This window comes from Callorhinus ursinus, unplaced genomic scaffold (genome assembly GCF_003265705.2).
Source record: "Callorhinus ursinus isolate GAN/ISIS: 27379988/994484 unplaced genomic scaffold, GSC_fseal_2.0 scaffold6, whole genome shotgun sequence".
NCBI classification, from domain to species: Eukaryota; Metazoa; Chordata; class Mammalia; order Carnivora; family Otariidae; genus Callorhinus; species Callorhinus ursinus.
Window position 1 is genome coordinate 59389451 of NW_027397068.1, and position 21229 is coordinate 59410679.

Below are 21229 nucleotides of genomic sequence, written 5' to 3' on the forward strand. Positions count from 1 at the left end.
CTGCATTCCTCCTGGAGACTCTAGGGGAGAATCAATTTCCTAGTAGCCTGGGAATATCTTGGCTCTGAAGAGGCTGCCCCCATTCCTTGGCTCATGGCCCACCCCGTCTTTAAAACCAGCAATGGTGGGCCAAGTCTTTCTCACATTGTGGTGGATAAATCTTAATTTTCATTTTTTTTTAAAAAGAACCTCCACACAAATAATTTTGCACGGTGGTTAATTCCTCAGTCATTCCTGCTTGTTCAAAATAAATTTCATCACATTTGGGGGGGGCAGCTGATTTATAATTAATTTAAAAAAGTAGTTAGAAGCTTTTCTTCTTCATGTATATGTGTGTACGTATTATATCATGATATATATGTGTGTCCAGTGATGGGGAAAAGGGAAGGAATGAGCCAAGTGCAGGCACTGGATTGAAATTCTGGAAAGGGTCATAAAGAGGAGAGGTAACTTTGCTGTGACAAAAACATGTAAACCACTCATGATTCGCCGCTTTTCACACTCTATTCTGAAGCCCTATACTTCAGTTAATGTGATTTAATGGTTTTCTCTCAGTGTTATTTGGCAGGATGTTATTAAGGAAAGACATCCAACATGGTGTTGAAGTCTGTTTGGGAACAAAACAAATGAGTAGCCAAATTAAAAGTGAAATTTAAAGAGTTTTATTTTATGAAAACTGAAGGAGGTCAGAGGCTAGTTAACAGGGAGTTTCTTTGTACATTTATGGATTCAGTGATAGTTTGGCCTTTGGAATTTCTTTTAGGTAAGCCAAATATTATTAAGGTAGATTCTAGCTTTAACGTTCATTGCATTCTACTGCTGACGTAAGAACCCGGGTAGCATAATTATCACAAGAATATAAAAATTGATGTATTATAGTTGTACAATTCATGTTCATTTACTTGGAACTAGGGAGTATACCTATGGGAGATGTCACTTCCATGAAATCTCTTCCTGCATTTTTAGGAAGGAGTCATACATGAGTCAAGGATTTCTTAAGAAAACACTTTTTAAGACAATAATAAATAAGTCACTTAGACCCACCACTTCTTCCTTGTTAATTTTATAGATAGGATTTTTTCTGCTCCTCCCCAGTCATCATTATATAGACAATGCAATTGCCATTGAATAATATTTAGAATTTTTAGAATGATAATATTTAGAAAATTTTTAGAAAATATGCATTTCTGAAATACTCAGATTACCATTAGAATTAAAGTAGGGTTTTTTTTTGTCGTGGACAAATAGGTCAGTTTAATAACCTATGAGCTTAGGCATTGCCTAAATCTTTCATTTTCTTCTGATGAATTTGATTAGCTTTTATTTTTCACGGAGACAATTGAGTTGCATGAGGGCCAAGAGAAAAAGTCTAGGAATGTTAAGCCCCTATATAAGGGGAAATTTGCCTTTCTTTTATTGCTGATAATCCTTACTGATCTAAGGATTGACGTCCTATACGTTTGTCACTGCTCTTCCTTTTCATGTCCCCTAAAGGGCCATCATACAAGCCGTTGGGACATGCACAGTTAAGATGGCCTAATGCTGGACATTTGTTCCGTCAGTTTCTTCAATCTGCTGCATGTAGAATGACATTAATTAAAGGAACAATGAGTCTAGCATGTCAAAGATGCCTAATAAAAATTTTTTAAAGAAATGAATCAAATAACTTGCTTGTATATGTGGTTAAAGTTAGTTTTTATAGGGTAGATTATTTCTCTTTCTTTTTGCTTTAGGAAAGGTGTTTGTATTGTGTCTAAAAGGAAAGAGAAACATATCTTTAACGTTTAGAACTATAAATCTTAAGCTTAAAAATAAGATTAGTCCAGTGTTATGCTAAGAACTACAGAAGAAGACCGAAGAGAGATCTAGTGCCTATTCTTTCATGATTTGAAAAGGTTGTCTCAATACTGTGTTTGGCTTAAGGGGTTTTGTTTTGTTATGTGATCCTTTAATTTCTGTCTTGACCTTTCATATAATGAGACCATATAATCTTTTTTAAGATAATGATCTTGAAGTTTTTTTGCGTCAGAGAGTAACTTAAAAATTGATAGAAACTATGGAATTTCTGCCCCCCACTCAAAAATCACATATGCAAACACATAATTCTTCTTAGAAGTTAAAGAAGTTTGTAAAGTCACTAAAACTTACCCAGATATGTAGCAAAATATAAACTTTGGTTCATTTATTCAGTTTATTCTTATTTGTCCATTCATTTCCATAGCTTTATAGGTTTATAGGATTATCTGAGAAGGCTACCTTTGTTCTTTTTTAAGCAAAATATTATGTACTTATGTTTAAAAAGCCAGACATTTCATTGCATAAAAATTATGCCCTGCTCCCAGGGGGGATAATCCCCATCATTAGATGATTAAAAAAAATGTTTTTTTGTTTGTGTGCATATTTAGTGTATGTATTATAATATGTTTCATATTGCCTATTTTTAATAAATACAAGATCATACTATTTATATTTTGCAGGGTTTGGTTTTTTTTTTTTGCGCTAGGTATGCATATTCAATCTTTTTCCATGCCAGTATTGGTAGATTTAGCATATTCTTTTAAATTACTATTTCACCCTTTAATTAGCATGGACATAAGTCTATAGACATACTAAAATTATTTATAGAATAATTTTTATAGTTAACATGGTTGGTGGCAGAAATAGGAAAATAAGGAGGACTGGTTGGAATGACATGTCAGTTGCTAAAACTACCCTTTGTTCATCTTTTCACAGAGTAGTTGTGTACGGTAAGGCTGGGGGAGGCATATATTTTGAACAGGGGGTTCTTGGCCAAGAAATAGGCCTCCACCTAACAGAACACCCACTGTGATGATTTACAATGTTTGAATCTCAGCAAAAATACCACTTGTATTCTGAATTCTTTTGTTTCAACTACATAACTCAATAGAAAGAAAGTTTCCTACAATTGAAAAGAATAGACACTGTTTAGAGGCCAAATTTTGCCTTTTAAGGCTGAATGTGCTTTATTTTAAGCTGCTCTTTCTTCTCAAGAAGACTGATATAAACAAGAGAGCGGCCCTCTGGTATTTCTGTGCAAAGCATCAGTAATACTGTTTCTTTCTTTCCTTTTTTGGGGGGGGAGGAGAGAGCGAGCAAGAGTGTGCATGAGTGAGGGGGGGGGGGGATGGGGGAGGGGGAAAGGAGAAAGAGAATCCTAAGCAGCTCATGCCCAGCATGGAAACCAACACAGGGCTCGATCTCAGGACCCCGACGGAGATCATGACCTGAGCTGAAATCAAGAGTCAGATGCTTAACTGACTGAGCCACCCAGGTGCCCCAATACTGTTTCTTTTTAAATTAACTGTTTTACTCCTGTTTATCCACTTAGTGCTCATTATGTAGACCCTGAGGAGCTCTGTAGTTCTGACAGTATATCCTATGGCTGAGTGGAGGCAGCTTGTCTGGGTTGGAATCTCTGCTTCAACTCTTACTAGTTATGAAACCTCACACAAGTTTATGAACTTTGTCTCCTCATCTGTGAAATGGAGGATACTCACAGCACTATCTCGTGGTTGTTGGGAGGATAAGGCAAGTGAAGAAACACCCCAGGTACAGGGGAAAATTTTGCAAATCATATACAATAGTTCTCCCTTATCCACGGTTTCTCTTTCTGAGGTTTTAGTCGCCTTCGGTCACGCATGGTCCAGAAGCAGATGACCCTCCTGCCGATTCATGGTCAGAAGGTCAATAATAGCCTAACTGTGTGTTGACAGTGCCTACGGCATTCCCCTCACTTGATCTCATCCCACAGACATTTTATCATCTCTTATCATTACAAGAAGGGTGAGTGTAGTACAAGAAGATATTTTGAGAGAGAGAGACCACATTCACATAACTTTTGTTATAGTGTATATTTAGAGTTGTTCTATTTTATTATTGGTTTTTGTAAATCTCTTACTGTGCCTAATTTATAAATTAAACTTTATCATGGATTTGTACGTATAGGAAAGAACATATTATATACAGAGTTCCGTACTATCTATGGTTTCAGGCATCCATTAGGGGTCTTGGGATGTATCACCCACAGATAAAGGGAGAGTACTATATCTGAGAACGTTCTAATGTCCAGAACATATAAAGAATTCTTACAACTCAACAATAAAATGACAAGTAGCCTAATTGAAAAAAAGGGCAAAGATTTGAATAGACATTTCTCCAAAGATACACAAATGGCCAGGAGACCTGTAAAAAGATGTTCAAGATCATTAGTCTTCAGGGAAAGGCAAAAAAATCACAGTGAGATTTTACTTTCATACCCACCGGGATGGATATAATAAAAAATACGGAAAAGAAGTATTGAAGAGGATGTGGAGAAATTGGAACTCTCATATGCTGCTGGTGTAAATGTACAATTAGGTGTAGTAGCTTTGGGAAACAGTTTAGCAGTTCCTCAAAAAATTAAGCGTTGACTTGTCATCTAACCTGGAACTCCCCTCTAAGTTATATTCCTGAGAGAATTGAAAACTATGTCCATATTAGAGCTTGTACGTGGATGTTCATAGCATCCTTATTCATAACAGGCAAAAAGTAGAAACATCCAAAATGCCCCTCAGCTGATGAATAGATCAACAAAATGTGGTCTCTCCACACAATGGAACATTATTCAGCTATAAATAAAATGCAGCATTGATACGAGTTACAACATGCTTGGACTTTGAAAACATAATGCTAAGTGAAAGAAGCTTGGCACGGAAGGCCACATACCATATGATTCTATTTATATGAAATGTCTAGAAGAGGAAGATCCATGGAAGGTCGAGTTGTGGTTGCCTCGGATTGGGGGTGGGGTGGGGATGGGGAATGACTGCTCATGGGTACAGGGTTTTTGGGATAATGAAAATGTTCTGGAATTAGATAGTGCTGAGATTGTGCAACTTTGTGAATATTACTAAAAACCACTGAATTGTACTCTTTTAAGTGGGTGGATGTTACGGTATGTGAATTATATCTTAATTGACAAAAAATAAGATAGTGCATGGGAAGGGGTACCATTCCTTCATAGTGGGGACTCTGCATATGGTAGCTACTCCTGCTGCTATCATTGTATCATCATCATTATTATGAAAAGATAATTGCTTGTACTGTGGTTATATTATTTCTAGTTCTTTTCTTCAAATTACACAAATACTAGCAATTTAGTGCTTGCAAAACGTTTGTAAAGACCTGCATTTGTGAACAGGTTTTGTGCCTTTGAGTTACTGTGGCTATATGTGTTTTTCCCATTTGCTTGCACTGCATCTTCTTAGTATGAAACATGGTACTTCTTGACAGGTCATATAGCATTTATAGATTTTTTTTTCTTTTTATTCTCTTTTATTTGGTTTATCTGATTGGATACATTCAACTCCTATGAGGGAGAGAAAGCAAAGAAACACGGAATAGGATAATCTAGAGGAATTCCTCAGTCTTGGTGAAATTTTCCTTTCAATGTTTTCTCATATAGTTAAACAAGGGGTTTTTCTTCTTCTGGGAAATAGCTACATAGCGTGAGATTTACGGTAGTACAATGTTAACATAATCACACTAGGACGATTTTTGAAAATCTTTTATATAAAATACATGTAAAAATTGACTCTTTCTTTAGTCTGAAATAACATTTGGGCTGTGTTTGCTGAATATGTCGACCATATCCTAAACACTACGATCCTTTAAGAACTATTAATAGATGGGATTTGGGTGCATTTAAATAGTTTTAAGGATTAAATGGTATTTATACAAGTGTATAAACTTTTATAGCATGTTAGAATATTTGATTATGGCTAGGGAAATGAACATTATCTGCCTATTATAGGATCTAAAATTGATCCGAGCTTTAACTTTCATTTCTGGATTTACTCCTTCAAGTTTAAAGGGTATTCTGATTTCATTATTATCAATACCAGGACAAGAAGGTCTTTCGGTTTCATTGTAACTGAGTATCATGGTGGCCTCCCCACCCCTCACCCCCGAGCCCTGCTCTTTGTATGGATGTTAGACTTGTCTTTGGTTATTATATATGTCTACCCCAGTCAGCCTTTGCCTGGCTACCAGTTTGCAACTTTGACCTTTGATAAAGCTACACTGATTCTTTCCTAATGGGGACCCACCTGATTGTCCTGCCAGTTGGATGCTTTGGTCTTGCTTGCTGTTTGGAGTATGTCCCTTGATGGCTTTACCTGTTGGTATCCTTATTTTCTAGCTCTTGTCTGAGTGCTGCCCAGGGGCACTCTCTTCTGTTCTAGTGCATAGGCTGGTCTCCAACAATTGCCACATTTTGCATGGCAGTTTTAAGGCATGCTTCCCCCGCCCCAAAGAGTAGCAATCTTTTAATGAGTTGTGTGCTTATCATGAGTATTAATACTAAAATGTTATATGTGAATAAATTATATATAGTTATTGTTTTGATACCCAGTGTCATTCTGATTTGAATTTTTCTAGAATAATTATTATGTCTTAAACATTTATATCATTTATTTTCTTCTTGTTACTGAGAAGAAAATAGTTTAATCAGTCTGGTGATTTATACATTAAAGAATTATATATGCAATTGCCATAGATGTCTGTGGTTAAATTCTTTTATTAAAATTTCACTTTTAGTGAAGTGAAAAATGTACCACCATAAAAATGGTCTAGCTTTATTACTTGATTTACAAAGTGAATAAGCATAGTTAATGATATTGTACTGTGAGCTACAGAAAGAAGAATATGTGTCTTTTATTTGTCACAGCAATAGTTTTTCAGACTCATTGACTATTATATCTTTTACTCTACCAAGTGATGTTTGTCTCTGTGCAAGTGTATGATATACCTGTGTTTATATGTATAATTGAGTTTATCATCTTCTATCACTATGTATTCACATGAATCTATCAAATTAAAATATGTGCCGTTTATCAAAGTTTGGCACAATTAGGTGTCTATACGTAAACCTGTAAGATGTTGGAATTTAGTTTTGGTGTATGTGAATGTGAGTGGGAAGACTGATACGTGATTTCTATTTCTTTCCTCCCTCAGTGCCATGCACAGTTTCTTTTTTGGTTAGTTGTTGCCAGCACAACTGTGGGGCTGCTCCGTGTGTGTGGCTTCGCCTCGTAACCCACACTGTCTGCTCCCAGACCCACTCCATGTCTGGTTGCAAGTCAGCGTAGTGTTTCCTGGAATTGTGACTGGGCGTTGCTGCTCTACCCTATGCTTTCGCTTGCCCCTATTAGTGTTTCTTGGTTCTCCCATCAGTGGGTCTCTGATTTCTTTGTCCACAAATAGTCTTATGCCGAGTCATGATTCTCCTGCTTTTACAAATCAACCAAGCTCTGGCAAGGGAAATGATTATTCATCAAAACTCTAAAACACCAGGATGAAATGTTCCTATTTAGATGAATCAGGGGTCAATTTAGTTTGCTAATGAGCTTCAGAATTGCTCTGCCTGTGGGGACTATTTTTATACTAGTTTTTCTTCTTTTTAATGTTCCTTCCTAGAAGTCAAATTTTCATTCTTTGTCAATAATAAAAGGATCTTCAAGCACATGAAATGAGGAAGCAAGAAAGAAAATCTGTGAGTCATCTTGATGATCATGGTTTTAAAATTTTGTAGAAGGATGAAAAGGCCATAGATATAACATAATTTTTTTTTAATTGAAGTGGAAAAGTTAGAGGTCTAGATTGAATTATGGTCAATACATAGTTTGTGTAGGCCCAATGAACAAATTAAATAAACTCATCCAATGATTTTTTTTTTTTTAATTGACAACCTGTTTTGGGAGCTGCATATAGTCTGACAAGCAAAGGAGACATTTCTTGCCCTCATGGACTTATACAGATCAATACGTAATCAAATTGAAATAAGTATTAGGGAGCAAAAGAAAAGAAAACAGCATGCTTTGAGACTGTGAAAGTCTTGAAGTCTCTTCTGAAGAAAAGATGTTTAAAATTAGACCTGAGATAGCCATAGGAATTAAGCAGGTTGAAAATGGGTGAAAAGTACTGTAGGCAGGCATAGCAGCATTAGCAAATATCCTGGGGCAGGAAGGGCTGGGTACACACACAAAGGACTGTGTGGCTGGAACTCTTGAGAGGAAGGGAAAATGTTGCAAGATAGGGCTTGGCTTGGGTAGGGCAGGGTTAGATGAGTCAGAGCTTTCTAAACCATGTTAATTTAATTGTTCTAGAGTTCATTGTCAAGCTGGCTACCATTTAGAAAGTGTATTAGAAAGGAACAGGAGTAGGAATGTTAGGTTTTTGGCTTTAGGTTAGTGGATTCCAAGCAAGAGATGACAGTAGCTCAGGTGGGAGGATGGCTGGGAGATGAAGAGTTGTGGCTGGATTCAGGGCATACTGAGGAATTGGAACCAACAGGGTTGGTGATGGATTGTGGTATCAGGTAGATTGCGGAATGCCAAGGATTGGTTTTAGGGTTCTAGCATGAACAAGTGGGTGGATGAAGGTGCTGGGTACTGAACGAAGAAAGATTGGAGACAGAATTGATTTGAGAAAAAGCCAGCAATTCAGTTTTAGATGTGTTAGGTTTGAAATGAGTCCATGAGCTATCTCAGTGGAGAAGTCAGATAGATGCTTGGCTACATGCTGTTTTTATCTCTGACTGCATAGCAAATTACTCTGAAACTTAGCAGCAAATTTACATTCATAATCTACTGCTATATAACAAATAACCCCAGTCTTTATTAGCTTAAAACAGCAAATATTTATTATTTCATACAATTTCCTGGGTCAGACATTTGGGAGTGGCTTTGCTAGGTGATTCTGGCCCAGGGTCTCTCAGGAGGTTGTAATCAAGGTATTGGCCAGGGCTGCAATCATCTGAGGGCTTGACTGAGGCTGGAGGATCTGATTCCAAGATGGGTTATGCACATGGCTTTTGGCAGAAGGTCTCAGCAGTTCCTTGCTGGCATTGGTGGGAGGCCATAGTTCCTCACCATGTGGACCTCTCCATAGGGCTGCTTGAGTATCTTCAGGACATGGCAGCTGGCTTCTCCTAGAGCGAGTGATATGAGAGAGTGCAAGGAAGAAACAGCAAAGCCTGTGACATAGTCTCAGAAGCCCTACATCATTAACCTCTGCCGTATTCTACTTGTGAGAAGTGAGTTACCAAATCTAGCTCACATTAAAGGGGAGGGGAATTACACTCTACCTCTTGAATGGAGGACTAACAAGTAATTTGTAAACATATTTTGAAACCAGTACACATAATTTTGTCATTTAGTAGAGAGGTTTGGGTTGGCGATACAACACTGGGGCTTCTGCACATAGATGGTATTTGGAACTATGAGAGTGGATTAGAAACTACTCGCTAAGAGTGAATAAATTGAGATGTGGCCCAGGACTGATCTCCTAGGAAATCTGACCTTTAGAAGGACCTGCTATGGAGGAGTAGAGGAGAAAAAGGAAATTAAATCTGGAAAGACAATATGAGATTTTTGAGAGGCGGGGAACGGTCTGCTGTGTGGAAGGCTACTGAGATGTCTATTTGACTTCATTTTTAAGAATTTGTTCTTTGAATGAATGAATGAGTAAATCAATGAGTCATGCATATGTACAAAATTTTAACTCTAAATATGTTTGTTATAGAAATGCTTATAAACTTGAAAACAGGAAACATCATCAAGAATGTACAATAACAGGGTGGTAGTGGGAAATAAATATCGAATGTCCAGTCAATAAAATACCTATGGAGCTTTGAAAGGGACAATGTAAAACAGTGTGTCATAAGAAAAAGACAAAAATGTCTAGGAGGACGGACACAAACATGTTAATAGTGATTGCCTCTGGGTGGAGGGAAATGGGTGATTTAACTTTTCTTCCTTTTGCTTATCTGAATCTTCCTTAATAAATGTGGATTGCTCTTGTAACAAAATGTTTTCAGATATCCTCCCAAGGCAAAGCAAAATAATTAAAATAATACTTATACTACGGGCACTTAAAACTTGATTGAGGAAAATTGTGGCACCAAACTCTGGCAGCCAAGGCAAGGTGATAAAATGTGTGGATGAAGTAGCTCCATTATTTAGGACAAAGAAGGACTCTAATTGATTTGGACACCTGGCTCATTCCTGGTCCCCAAAGTGAGAGGATGTGACATACATTGCCCTCTAAAGCAATTTCACATAAACTACAGAGATGTTCTTAAATTGTTGTGAAAGCAGAGAGCATACTTTTATTTATTTTTTTTTAATTTTTAAAATTTCTTTTTAAAGATTTTATTTTTAAGTAAGCTCTACACCCAATGTGGGGCTCGAACTCACAACCCCGAGATCAAGAATTGTGTGCTCTACCGACTGAGTCAGCCAGGTGACCCCAGCACAGAGCATGCTTTTAAATGTAGGTTCCCTGAAGGCAGTTCTGTAGGCAGAAGGCAGATTCCTGTATGGGGCTTAGGAATACAAGCTTTCTAATGATTTGATATAACAAAGTGGTGAAGTTTGTAGTCTCTTGAGAATACAGTAGTTAACATTCGCTCAGACCAGACTTCCCCCCTGTCTCTGTATGACACGCACCCTCCTGGCTCAGTAAGCCTGGTTGGGGTCAAGGAATCTGTGTTCTGGGGAAATTCTCTAGGGGAGTCTGATGTTTAGCTATGTCTGGGAATGTCTGCAGTTCATTCAGATGAGGATGACAGTCACTTTTTATTGAGCATTTCCCTGAGCCCCTTGCTACCTACTTTGATCATATTATCATTTTTTCTTCCTGCAGTCATTTGAGTGTTGCATTTTTCTCCCCCTTTTACATAGGAGGAAAATCAGAGAGACTGAACAAGGTATTTAAGGCATAAAGATATCAAAAAAGCAGTTCAGTGGAGTGGTTGGGAGTGCAAGCTCTACCTTGTGAGGTTGTTGGGATTTGCGTTGCACATGGAATGTCTGGTCTGTGTCTGGCTTACAGCAAGCATTTATTAAATGTTAGTTTTATTATGAAAACATATTTGTGGGGTGGGGCTCTGACAACATCCTCAATATACTATCTCTCTATTCTAATCATCTTTTAGTGTTACCTTGTATATGGGGGCTGTTACATTTCAGTCTGGCCAATGTCCCTTTTACAGAGGTAGACTATAGGACTCCGTCTTCTAGACCAGAAATATTCCTGAATTTCTTTCCTCAGACTTATCCCAGCGGTGCCAGATTGAATTAGGATCCAGTGGAACTGTAAGGAAGAGAAACCCTACTACTCTGGGTTATAAGAAATAACTCCCTTTTCTTCAGAAACTTTCCATCTGCAGATAGGCAGTCCAAGGCTGGCGAGCTGCTCAGGGAAATGGGCTGCTCCTGTCTTCTTGGAGAAAGGTGGAAGGCCAAGGGTAAAATGTTTGTGGCAGTTGCATGTGTTAAATTTTCTCAGGGAGTTCCTAGCTCACCTGGAAGTTCCATCCAACACTCTTTTGCTCACCATTGGCCAAAAATGGGCTGTATGGTTGTTCCTAGTCGCAAGGGGAGGTGATTATTGTAACTGGCCACCTTGCCTCAGGGGAAAAAAAAATGAGATTCGACTTATAAGCAAGAAGAGGGGAGAGGTGATTGAGAAGGTAACCATCAGTATCTACCACAGGAGTTTGAACAGGCGTTTCCCTCTTGAGTTAGAGGTCTAGAGGCGTGGCATTGTGAAAACGGTTTTGATTCTAGAGTTTAGAATATCTCCATTTATATCTTAAAAGAATCATCTGTTGAACTATGAATTTTAAAAGATGAAATTGGAACCAAGAGAAATTTGCCCATTCGTCTTTTTGGAGAATGTAAGAGGTGAGGCATACTAAATATCTCTTCTGTGAAAGGTTGCAATGGGAGTGAAAAATGCTTATTGCACATGCTTTTTCCCCCCATTTTTTTGTGGTGAAATACGTAAAACAAAATGTAACATTGTAACCATTTTTAAGTGAACAGTTCAGTGGTGTTCCCTACATTTACCACCATCCATCTCCATAACTCTTTTCATCTTGCAGAATGGAAACTCTGTACCTGTTAAACAGTAACTCCCAATTCCCCTCGCCTGCCAGCCACCATTTTACTTTCTCTCTCTATAACTTTAGCTACTGTAGGTAAATGGAATCATACAGTATTTCACTTTTTGTGACCAGCTTATTTCACTTAGTAAAATGTTCTTTTCTTTTTTTTAGATTTTATTTATTTGACAGAGAGAGACACAGCGAGAGAGGGAACACAAGCAGGGGGGAAGTGGGAGAGGGAGAAGCAGGCTTCCCGCAGAGCAGGGAGCCCGATGCGGGCTCGATCCCAGGACCCTGGGATCACTTAGTAAAAGGTTCTTAAGGTGCATCTATGTTTTTTTCCTTTTTAAAGGCTGAATAGTATTCCAGTGTGTGTGTGTGTGTGTGTGTGTGTGTGTGTGTGTGTGCGTGTGTGCGTGTGTGTGTACGTACACACCACGTTTTGTTTATCCATTCATTCATCCATGGGCACTTGGATTGCTTTCATTGTTCAGCTATTGTGAATAATGCTACTATGAATATGGGTGCCTAGATGTTTCTTCAAGATCCTGCTTTCAATTCTTTTGGGTATATTATTGCACATGCTTGTACCTCAGACTCAGTCAGGTTTGCTCGTCCTGAGTGAAATGCTAAAGCTTTGAATAAAAATCATCCAAATCTTTTTGTTTGATTCACTCTCTTGCTAATAACTTCAAGAAAAATTTGTCATCATGAATTAGACTTTCTATAGTCTGGGATAATGGAAGGGAGACAGTCATTGTAGGACTCTCACCCGAGTCGAAGGCAGACGCCCAACCACTGAGCCACCCAGGCGTCCCATCTTCCTTTCTAATCTAACCTTGAGATCCACTGGCCGTTGGCTTGTTGCACTATAAAAGGGCCTAGTTTTTAAAGTGTCATTAGGAAGGAAACAGAGAAGAAAACAGAGTATTATCCTTCTTTTGCAAAGCTGTGTTGACTGTGCACCTGGGTGACTCTCTGAGATTCTGGTCTCCTAATTAAGAAATGATTTAACAGTGAGAGGAGTCTAGTGAAGGAAACTTAGAGTGAATCCATTTGGTGTTTCCATAAAACTGACTGAAATGATTAGGACTCTTGAGTCTAAAATGATGAAAATAGAGAGGAGATATAATAACTGGGTATAAAGTCATTTATTTCAGAAGAGCAAACATGAACTTGTTCTTCTAATCTTCAATTGAATTAATTAAATTAATATCCAACTAAGTTAAATTAATCTAGACTTTCTGATGCTTAAGAGAGGCACATTTTTAGACAAAGAAAAGAAAGAGCTGTTTTACACAGAAGGTGTTCCCCCAGTTTGCTGTAACCAGAGATGGTATAGTCTGAAGTTAATGAATTTTCAAAAAAGGCAAATAAATGTTAGACCTACAGTAGAGTATTAAATATAGTGCTGATTTGAGGCAGGATCTTAATTTTCTTTTATTCTTTTTTTTTTTTTAAAGATTTTATTTATTTATTTGAGAGAGAGAATGAGAGACAGCATGAGAGGGAGGAGGGTCAGAGGGAGAAGCAGACTCCCCGCCGAGCAGGGAGCCCGATGCGGGACTCGATCCCAGAACTCCAGGATCATGACCTGAGCCGAAGGCAGTTGCTTAACCAACTGAGCCACCCAGGCGCCCAGGATCTTAATTTTCAACAGTAACTTAGAGGATGAATGATCATAAAGGATAACATTAGCATGCTGGGGAAGTGGCTTGAATATCAGGTTTCTTGCATTTTTTTGTTCATACTGTGGATTTTATCTCTCCTCCAACTCTACCTGAATAAACTTTTCTTTTTTTCTTTTTTTAAAGATTTTATTTACTTATTTGACAGAGACACAGCAAGAGAGGGAACACAAGCAGGGGGAGTGGGAGAGGGAGAAGCAGGCTTCCAGCCCAGCGGGGAGCCCGATGCGGGGCTCGATCCCAGGACCCCGGGACCATGACCCGAGCCGAAGGCAGATGCCCAATGACTGAGCCACTCAGGCGCCCCTGAATAAGCTTTTCAATAAAAGAAGTATTAATGGCTCATGTGAACTTTTTACATAGTTATTAGCTATGTAAATGAAAAATGAGGGAGTATGCATTTTCCAATCTGAAACTATTTAAATTATTTTACTCATTAACTTTCAGTTTATATGCTTTGAAGCAAAGAGTGCTGTGCTTCATGGGCTGATTTCTTAACCGTGAGGCCCATGGGAAGAAATCTTTGCCCCTGAAGTTTTAAGGGGAAACATAGTGTTCCTTTCTGGCATGCTCTTCCTGCTTACTGTAAATATTTTTCTTGGATAAAGGATTGCATTTTAATGCACTTGCAATTTTGAAAATATAATTATTAAAATGACTCCTCCCCCTTTTTAAATTATGTCACATTTGGTTTTGACTTGCCATGGCTTAATATTAGAAGACTCTAAAATAGAGAAAAATTCAAAAAGGACTTCTGAAATACTCTATTTTCTATTTTAAAAATTATATATATGTATAGGCTCTGAGAAAGTCTAGGTGGGTCCGTGTAATCTGTCAGTAACATTTTGGTTTACATTAATCTTCTATTTTTGTCTTCCCATCTTTATAGCTGATCAGTACCCGGATAATTTTACCTTGAAATACTTGGATTTATTGCAAAAGGTGTATTTTAAATGATGCAGCTCCCTTTTCAGCAATGTTTCCATAGTGCATAGACTAGAAGATGGGAAGAGATGAACCTCCAGAAGCACAGCTACTTTACATCTACCCAATTATCTCTTCAGACTGAAGTGGTAAACTCAGTGGAGAGACAGATGGAAGGAAAAGCAATGTAACCTGGAGAGTTTCATTTTTAGAAATGGGTAACCTTCACTGCACCTAGTGTAGGAGCTTGGGGCTTGGTCTCTAAGGGAGCTCTTCTTGTGTGTTGAGTGTTGGCATCTACGATCTCTCCCTCCCTCCCGCCTTCCCAGATCCTTCCTGTCTGCATGTAATTACAGACGGGCCATGTCGCCCGTATTCTCACCATCCCCCACCAAGGCAGGCAGGCAGACAGACAGACCTTCTCTCAGCCCAGTTTATTTTTATAACTGCCACATTCTCTTCCCTTCCTACTTGTTTACATTAACGTGGAAAACAACATACCTTTTGCAGAATGGGTGTTTTAAAGAAAATAATGGTACAAAGTATTATTTGTTATAGAATTTTGAAAACATAGCTCATAAAAATAGAATATAAGAATCTCTCAGGATCTTAGAGATAGATGGTGCTAATATTTTGCTCTTGTCTTTCTAGTTCTATATGCACACAATGTATAAGTGAAACACTGTATACTCTTTGATGATCTGCTTTTTTATTCCTTAGCATATTGTGAAAATCCGGGTGCCTGGGTGGCTCAGTTGGTTAAGCGACTGCCTTCGGCTCAGGTCATGATCCTGGAGTCCTGGGCTCAAGTCCCACATCGGGCTTCCTGCTCGGCGGGGAGTCGGCTTCTCCCTGTGACCCTCTTCCCTCTCGTGCTCTCTATCTCTCATTCTCTCTCACTCGAATAAATAAATAAAATCTTTAAAAAAATATTGTGAAAATTCTTCCATATCTTCACATATTCTTTCTTAATATCATTTTTTGGTAAGATTTTATTTTTAAGTAATTTCTACACCCAGCGTGGAGCTCGAACTCACAACCTCGAGATCCACTGACTGAGACAGCCAGGCACCCTCTTAAATATCATTTTTCTAATGGTTGTATTTATGCATGAAAATATACTTTTAAATAATCCCTATGGATGGATATTTAGATTGTTTGCCGGCTTTTTTTTTTTTTTTCAATTATGAAGAGTACTTCGAAGAAGTACATTCTTTTAAATGTATCTAAATATGTGTGAGTCTAATTATTTCCTTAAGATAAATTTCCAGAATTTGTGGGTCAATGGTCATATAATCCTAAATATGTTAGTACAGAAGTTGTCGTATTGCTCCAGGAAACTTGTAATAATATACATACATGTCTCCCAGCCCAAAGCCAGCTTCCTTGCTCCCTTTACAACATTGGATGCCAGCTGATTCTGGGTGGTTAAATTCACCATCTTTCTCCAGGGACTTTTTCCCCAGCTCCTCTGTTGCTTTAACTTTGTTAAGTATGCCTTTCTTCTGAAAACGTCAGCTCCTGGGATATCTCCTGTAGGTGAAGACATTCTCTTTACTGCCCTAGTCTTGCCTTGTCACAGGCTTGCTTGACATTTTCACCGGAATATCCTGCTAACCCCTGATTCATTAGATGCAGAGAACGTCCTTTCTTTCCTAAGTGGTTTCTCTTCCTGTGCTTCTATTTTTCTTTTTCTTCTTTTTTTTAAATGGAGAGGCACTGCCATCCTTTTTGCATTACCTGAAAGCCTGGGACTTTTTTTGACTTCTCTTCTTCTTCATTGCCCTTCTAGTAGTTCAGTAGTCAAGTTATGGTAACCTCACCTGGACGACTCAATGCCTCTTTGCATCCATCTCTTCCTTTCTAATTTTTTTTTTTTTAAGATTTTATTTATTTGACAGAGAGAGACATAGCGAGAAAGGGAACACAAGCAGGGGGAGTGGTGGAGGGAGAAGCAGGCCTCCCGCTGAGCAGGGAACCCAGTGCGGGGCTCGATCCCAGGACCCTGGGTTCATGACCCCAGCCGAAGGCAGATACCCAACCACTGAGCCACCCAGGCGTCCCATCTTCCTTTCTAATTTCATTGCTGTCTCACTACTTCTGGCTTTCAGATGTCCATCATGGGTGACTGTAATAAGGGTTGCATTGGCTTCCTTTCTTCTAGCCTCCCTCTCTATGAATCCATTTTTCATATGAAACTCACTAGAGCACACTTCTGATCCTGTTACTCCTTGGCTCAGAAAGTCAGTGGCCCACATTGCTTGTTCTTTTGAATTTAGCTTGATTTTAAAAATCCTCCACAATCTAGCTGCAGTCCATTTAAAAAATTCAGTGATACTGCAGCTGTGATCAAAAATCATCCAGCCAGAGAAACAACTCATAGTTTTGTTTCTGTATCTGTTCTTTATGCCTTGAGGACTTTGCATGTTCTCTCTTCCACAAATGCCCTAATGGTGTCTACATGCCTCAAATAAATCAATTCAAATGCAGCTTATTCCTTGCAGCCTCTTTTGATTCCCTCCTCACCCCCATCAAAAAGAAATATTTTTCCTCCGCATTTATGAATGTATCTGTACCTAAGATATTAATTATAATTGTCCGTCACTTATTTATGTACTTGTCTTATCCTCTCCCCACCCCCCACCTTCCCTCTATGATACCTTCTTGAAAGCATCATCTGAATCTCTTTTGGGACCAGCATAGTAGATATTCAGTAAAATACTATCTGGTGGTCAGTACATGCCACTTTCTATTTCCTTTTTTTTCCCACAAAGTTTATGAACAACTAATTTTCGTTAAAAGAGTAGGAAATATAAAACTTTAAGTGGTGACTATAACAAAGAGCAGAAATATTTCCAATTCTTAGTAGGTCTGTTTAGTGGACAAGAAGTCTTATAAAACAACTGATGCTAATTTGTTCATGCACAACTATTAATTTTTGCATTATTTTTGCTCAGTCCTGTTAGCTCCCAATGCTTGAAAGTAGGTTATAAGGGCTATCGATTGCCTCACTGGGAAGACTGCAATGAAGGCAAGCTTCTCAAACCTGCCATGCACGTTGGCATTCATTAAACCATCATTATGAGCAAGCAGGCTCAAAAACAGTTCGTATAGCCTGTTTCATAAGCTTGGTAAGCTGCAGCTCTCTGTCCTGAAGGACATGAGGGTTTTAGTTGGAGTAAATGGAGCAGTATTCCAGAGCTGTGCAATGTAGTGGGATGGCTACCGTGTACCTGAACCATGGCCAGTCTGAGTTGGGATGTGCTATAAAAGTAAAACACACCCCATATTTCAAAAAGGGTAGTAAGAAAAAGATGTAAAATATCAGTAGTTTAAAAAATAGAGTATATGTCAAAATGATAATTTTTATATGTATAGGGGGTAAAGAACACATATTACTAAAATTAATTTTACCTCCTTTTTTTAACATGGCTACTCAAAAACTAAAAATTTAAAATTTTTATATTATATAGCTTGCCTTGTTCTATAGAACAATGCTGTTTTAGAGAGAGGATTTAGTTAGACTTACCGTCAGTATCAGGCAATGAGGATCGTCCCAGCTGAGGCTGAACACAGGGTCAGAAGGGATTGAGCCTCCTAGATATGCCCAGTTTTTATTCTTTTTAGTCAGTGGTGGGACCTGTCTGTAAAATATTTTGGCCAATCCACATTTATTGAATAACACTAAACTCACCAGTGGGAGAGTGTTCCTAACCTTCTAATTATGCCAATTACCAAGCGCAGTAAAAGCACATTTCTCATGTTCATTAAATTAATTGGCAAAGTCTCTGGTGTTAATGGTGACAAGGATAACATACCTTGGTAGAGGCCACCTCTAGGGTTTAGCCTTTCTAATTAAATTACAACTTACCTTGTCTGGAGTTGTTATCCTAGGTTGGGATAACACAAGCTTGGGAAGTGGTTTGTGTCCTGGAGTCCGTGTGTTCCCCTGTGGTCAGCCTGTGCAGTGCTGAAGCAACCTGCCTCTCCTTTCTCATCTTTCCTCTCAGGATTCCCCTCCTCCACTTTACAAAAGAAAGACACACCACTCACCCTCTCCAGATCTTTCTGTGCTTCACTACTGCATTATTGCAAACAAGGGAGCAATATTAGAATGCAAAGTAAAGAACATTCCCCTAAAAATTATTAAAATGGTTAGTGCTTTACTGCATCCAGGGGCCAGGCTTTGTGCCTGCCATGCATCCATCCATCCATCCATCCATCCATCCCTCTCAGAATGAGAATTCTGATGGGAGCTGTGGCCTGGTTACCCTGGAGACACATATGAACGCGGTTTATAAATAGAAAACTAAAGTCAGACTTCCCGCATCAGAAAGTAAGTCTGATTAGCTGATTAGTTTGACAATGAGGACTAGTTTTGCCAATTAGGTAGTAGAGACATTTTCTAATAATTGAATGAGCTAAATTTGTGGCTCCTTAACAATGTGCTGGAAATTATATCTTTTTAACTATTTAGATTTACCATAGATATTGTCAACTTAAAAATGTGCATGGGAATTCTTTTAGAGGTTCATGAACACAAATGTTTTGAAGCCTCTGACTTTAACACAAACATAGCATCACATTTCTGTGTTGAAAATGTATATTATAGGGGCGCCTGGGTGGCTCAGTCGTTTAAGCATCTGCCTTTGGCTCAGGTCATGATCCTAGGGTCCTGGGATTGAGCCCCACATTGGGTTCCTTGCTCAGTGGGGAGCCTGCTTCTCCCTCTGCCTGTTGCTCTCCCTGCTTGTGCTCGCTTTCTCTCTTTTTCTCTCAAATAAATAAAATCTTTAAAAAAAGGAGAATGTATATTATAGACATCATACAGGAAGTTTTAAGTGGAGAATGAAAAGGTGCAGAAAGACACTCCAGAAAAGAAATGGTACAGAGACTCAAAGGGTGTTGGGATTGCTTGAGGGTTAACACACCCGTGCAGCCTGGTGATCTGTATGGCCGAGAATTCCAAAATGGTGACCTAAGCCAAGATAGGTCCAGGGAGGGGTTTTGGAAAAGAATATTCAGAGAGGCAGGATGGAGGGAAGTTTGGATGTTTAAAAAAAGCAAGATGGGTGGAAGAAGGAGGTGAGTAATAAAAATTAAGAGGAGAGAAGGCGGGGAAGAGTCTCAGCCCTAAGGATTCTTCAAATGATGGGTCGTAGTCAAGGAGGCTGGTAGCTCTAGACATTTTGGGATGTTCATTCTGGCCTCTAAGGTTGTATAGACTTTTGCAAGTCGAATCTTGAGGAGCTGAAGATAGTTTTTCTTTGATTCTCGAATTCCTTGGGGTCACATTGCTCTTTGGGGCTACCTGGAGACTCTCCTGAGTGTCTGAATTGAAAGGCAGCACTTAAGCTTGCATGAATTGTGGTCTGGGTCTTCATCTGTCTCAGGGTGCTTACATGGGTCCTGACACACACAGAATTAAATGGAAATAGTTCCAAGGAGGGAAGCCAAATAGTACTGCCACACCTTTTAATTCAGTGGAGTTGTTGGCTTCAGAATGTTATCACTGGCATCTAGTGATGCTCATTCACTCATTATTAATTGCTCGCTGCTTCTCAGTATATATTTTTATCTGACTGTGATGACCCAAAAAGTTGTAATTATAGAAGACATGTGGTCTACAGTTAAAGTTTTTCTCCATCGGTTCTATGGAAAATAAAAGCATTCCTACATAGGAGTGAGAGGAAATATTTGGATACTGAAAGTAATGTTTTCTTTTTCTTTGGATATTTTTTCCAAGATTTTTTGTCTTACAAATACTATTTATTGGACATTTTTGTTTTATTACATGGACTTATTTGGAATCTAAAAGGAATCCAGATAGATTCCTCATAAAATGGGGAAAATAATTAAATAATTAAAATTAGAAAATTACTATGTGAATATTTAGCAGTCTTGGAAGGACATGTTTTTTTCTCCTATTTTAGAAAGTAGAACTTGTCATGAGAAAGTTTGAAGTCAGATCACTGGAATGTTTTTTCCATTCAAAAAAAATTTTCCCCATTCTCATAAAAACTCATTTGCATGAATTTTTATACATCTGGAGATGTATGTTTATGAAGATTTCTGTAGATAGTTTGTGGAACATAATAGATCTTTAATAGGAATAAAGTGAGAGAATTTCGCAGATATTTTCTTTTTAGAGTCTAGCTTTTTTATCACTAAAATCACTAAAAAAATTAGTTTTCTATTGACTTTCCATCACAGTGACTCATCATCATTATGACTCATTCAGTTCTTCCTAAATAACCTCTCCTTGTACTGTGACATTTCAAGTGATTTTTTTTTAAGGATTTTTTATTTATTTATTTGAGAGAGAGAGGGAGGGAGAGAGCACGAGCAAGGTGAGGGATGGAGGGAGAGGGAGAAGCAGACTCTTTGCTGAGCAGGGAGCCCGATACGAGACTCAATCCCGGGACCCTGACATGACCTGTGCCGAAGGCAGATGCTTAACCAACTGAGCCACCCAGACTCCTTTCAAGTGATTTTAATAAAACTCCTTCACTCCTGGGACAGAAATCCAAAGTGAAGTGTTTGTATGTAAAGTTTACAGTTTCTGCCCCATAAATTGAGTGCTTGTTCTTTTGCATTTGCAACATATATAATACAGTTTATATCTAAGATATGAAGAGTTTTTCCAAAAGATATTTCCAGAGAAAAG

The 21229-nt window shown here is 38.4% G+C and overlaps 1 protein-coding gene across 15 annotated transcripts in view; it reads left to right on the forward strand.

The window, feature by feature from the left end:
* The window catches only part of UTRN (utrophin), a 498468-nt gene that overhangs the window by 73503 nt on the left and 403736 nt on the right, over positions 1–21229 (forward strand). Inside the window, exon 1 of one of the 15 annotated variants that reach the window (XM_025866215.2) lies at positions 8191–8377. The exons of the other annotated variants lie outside the window; for them this stretch is intronic. The gene's annotated coding sequence lies outside the window, so the exon portion shown is untranslated. Of the gene's footprint in view, positions 1–8190; positions 8378–21229 lie in introns of those variants that run through there. 15 annotated transcript variants of the gene reach the window in all.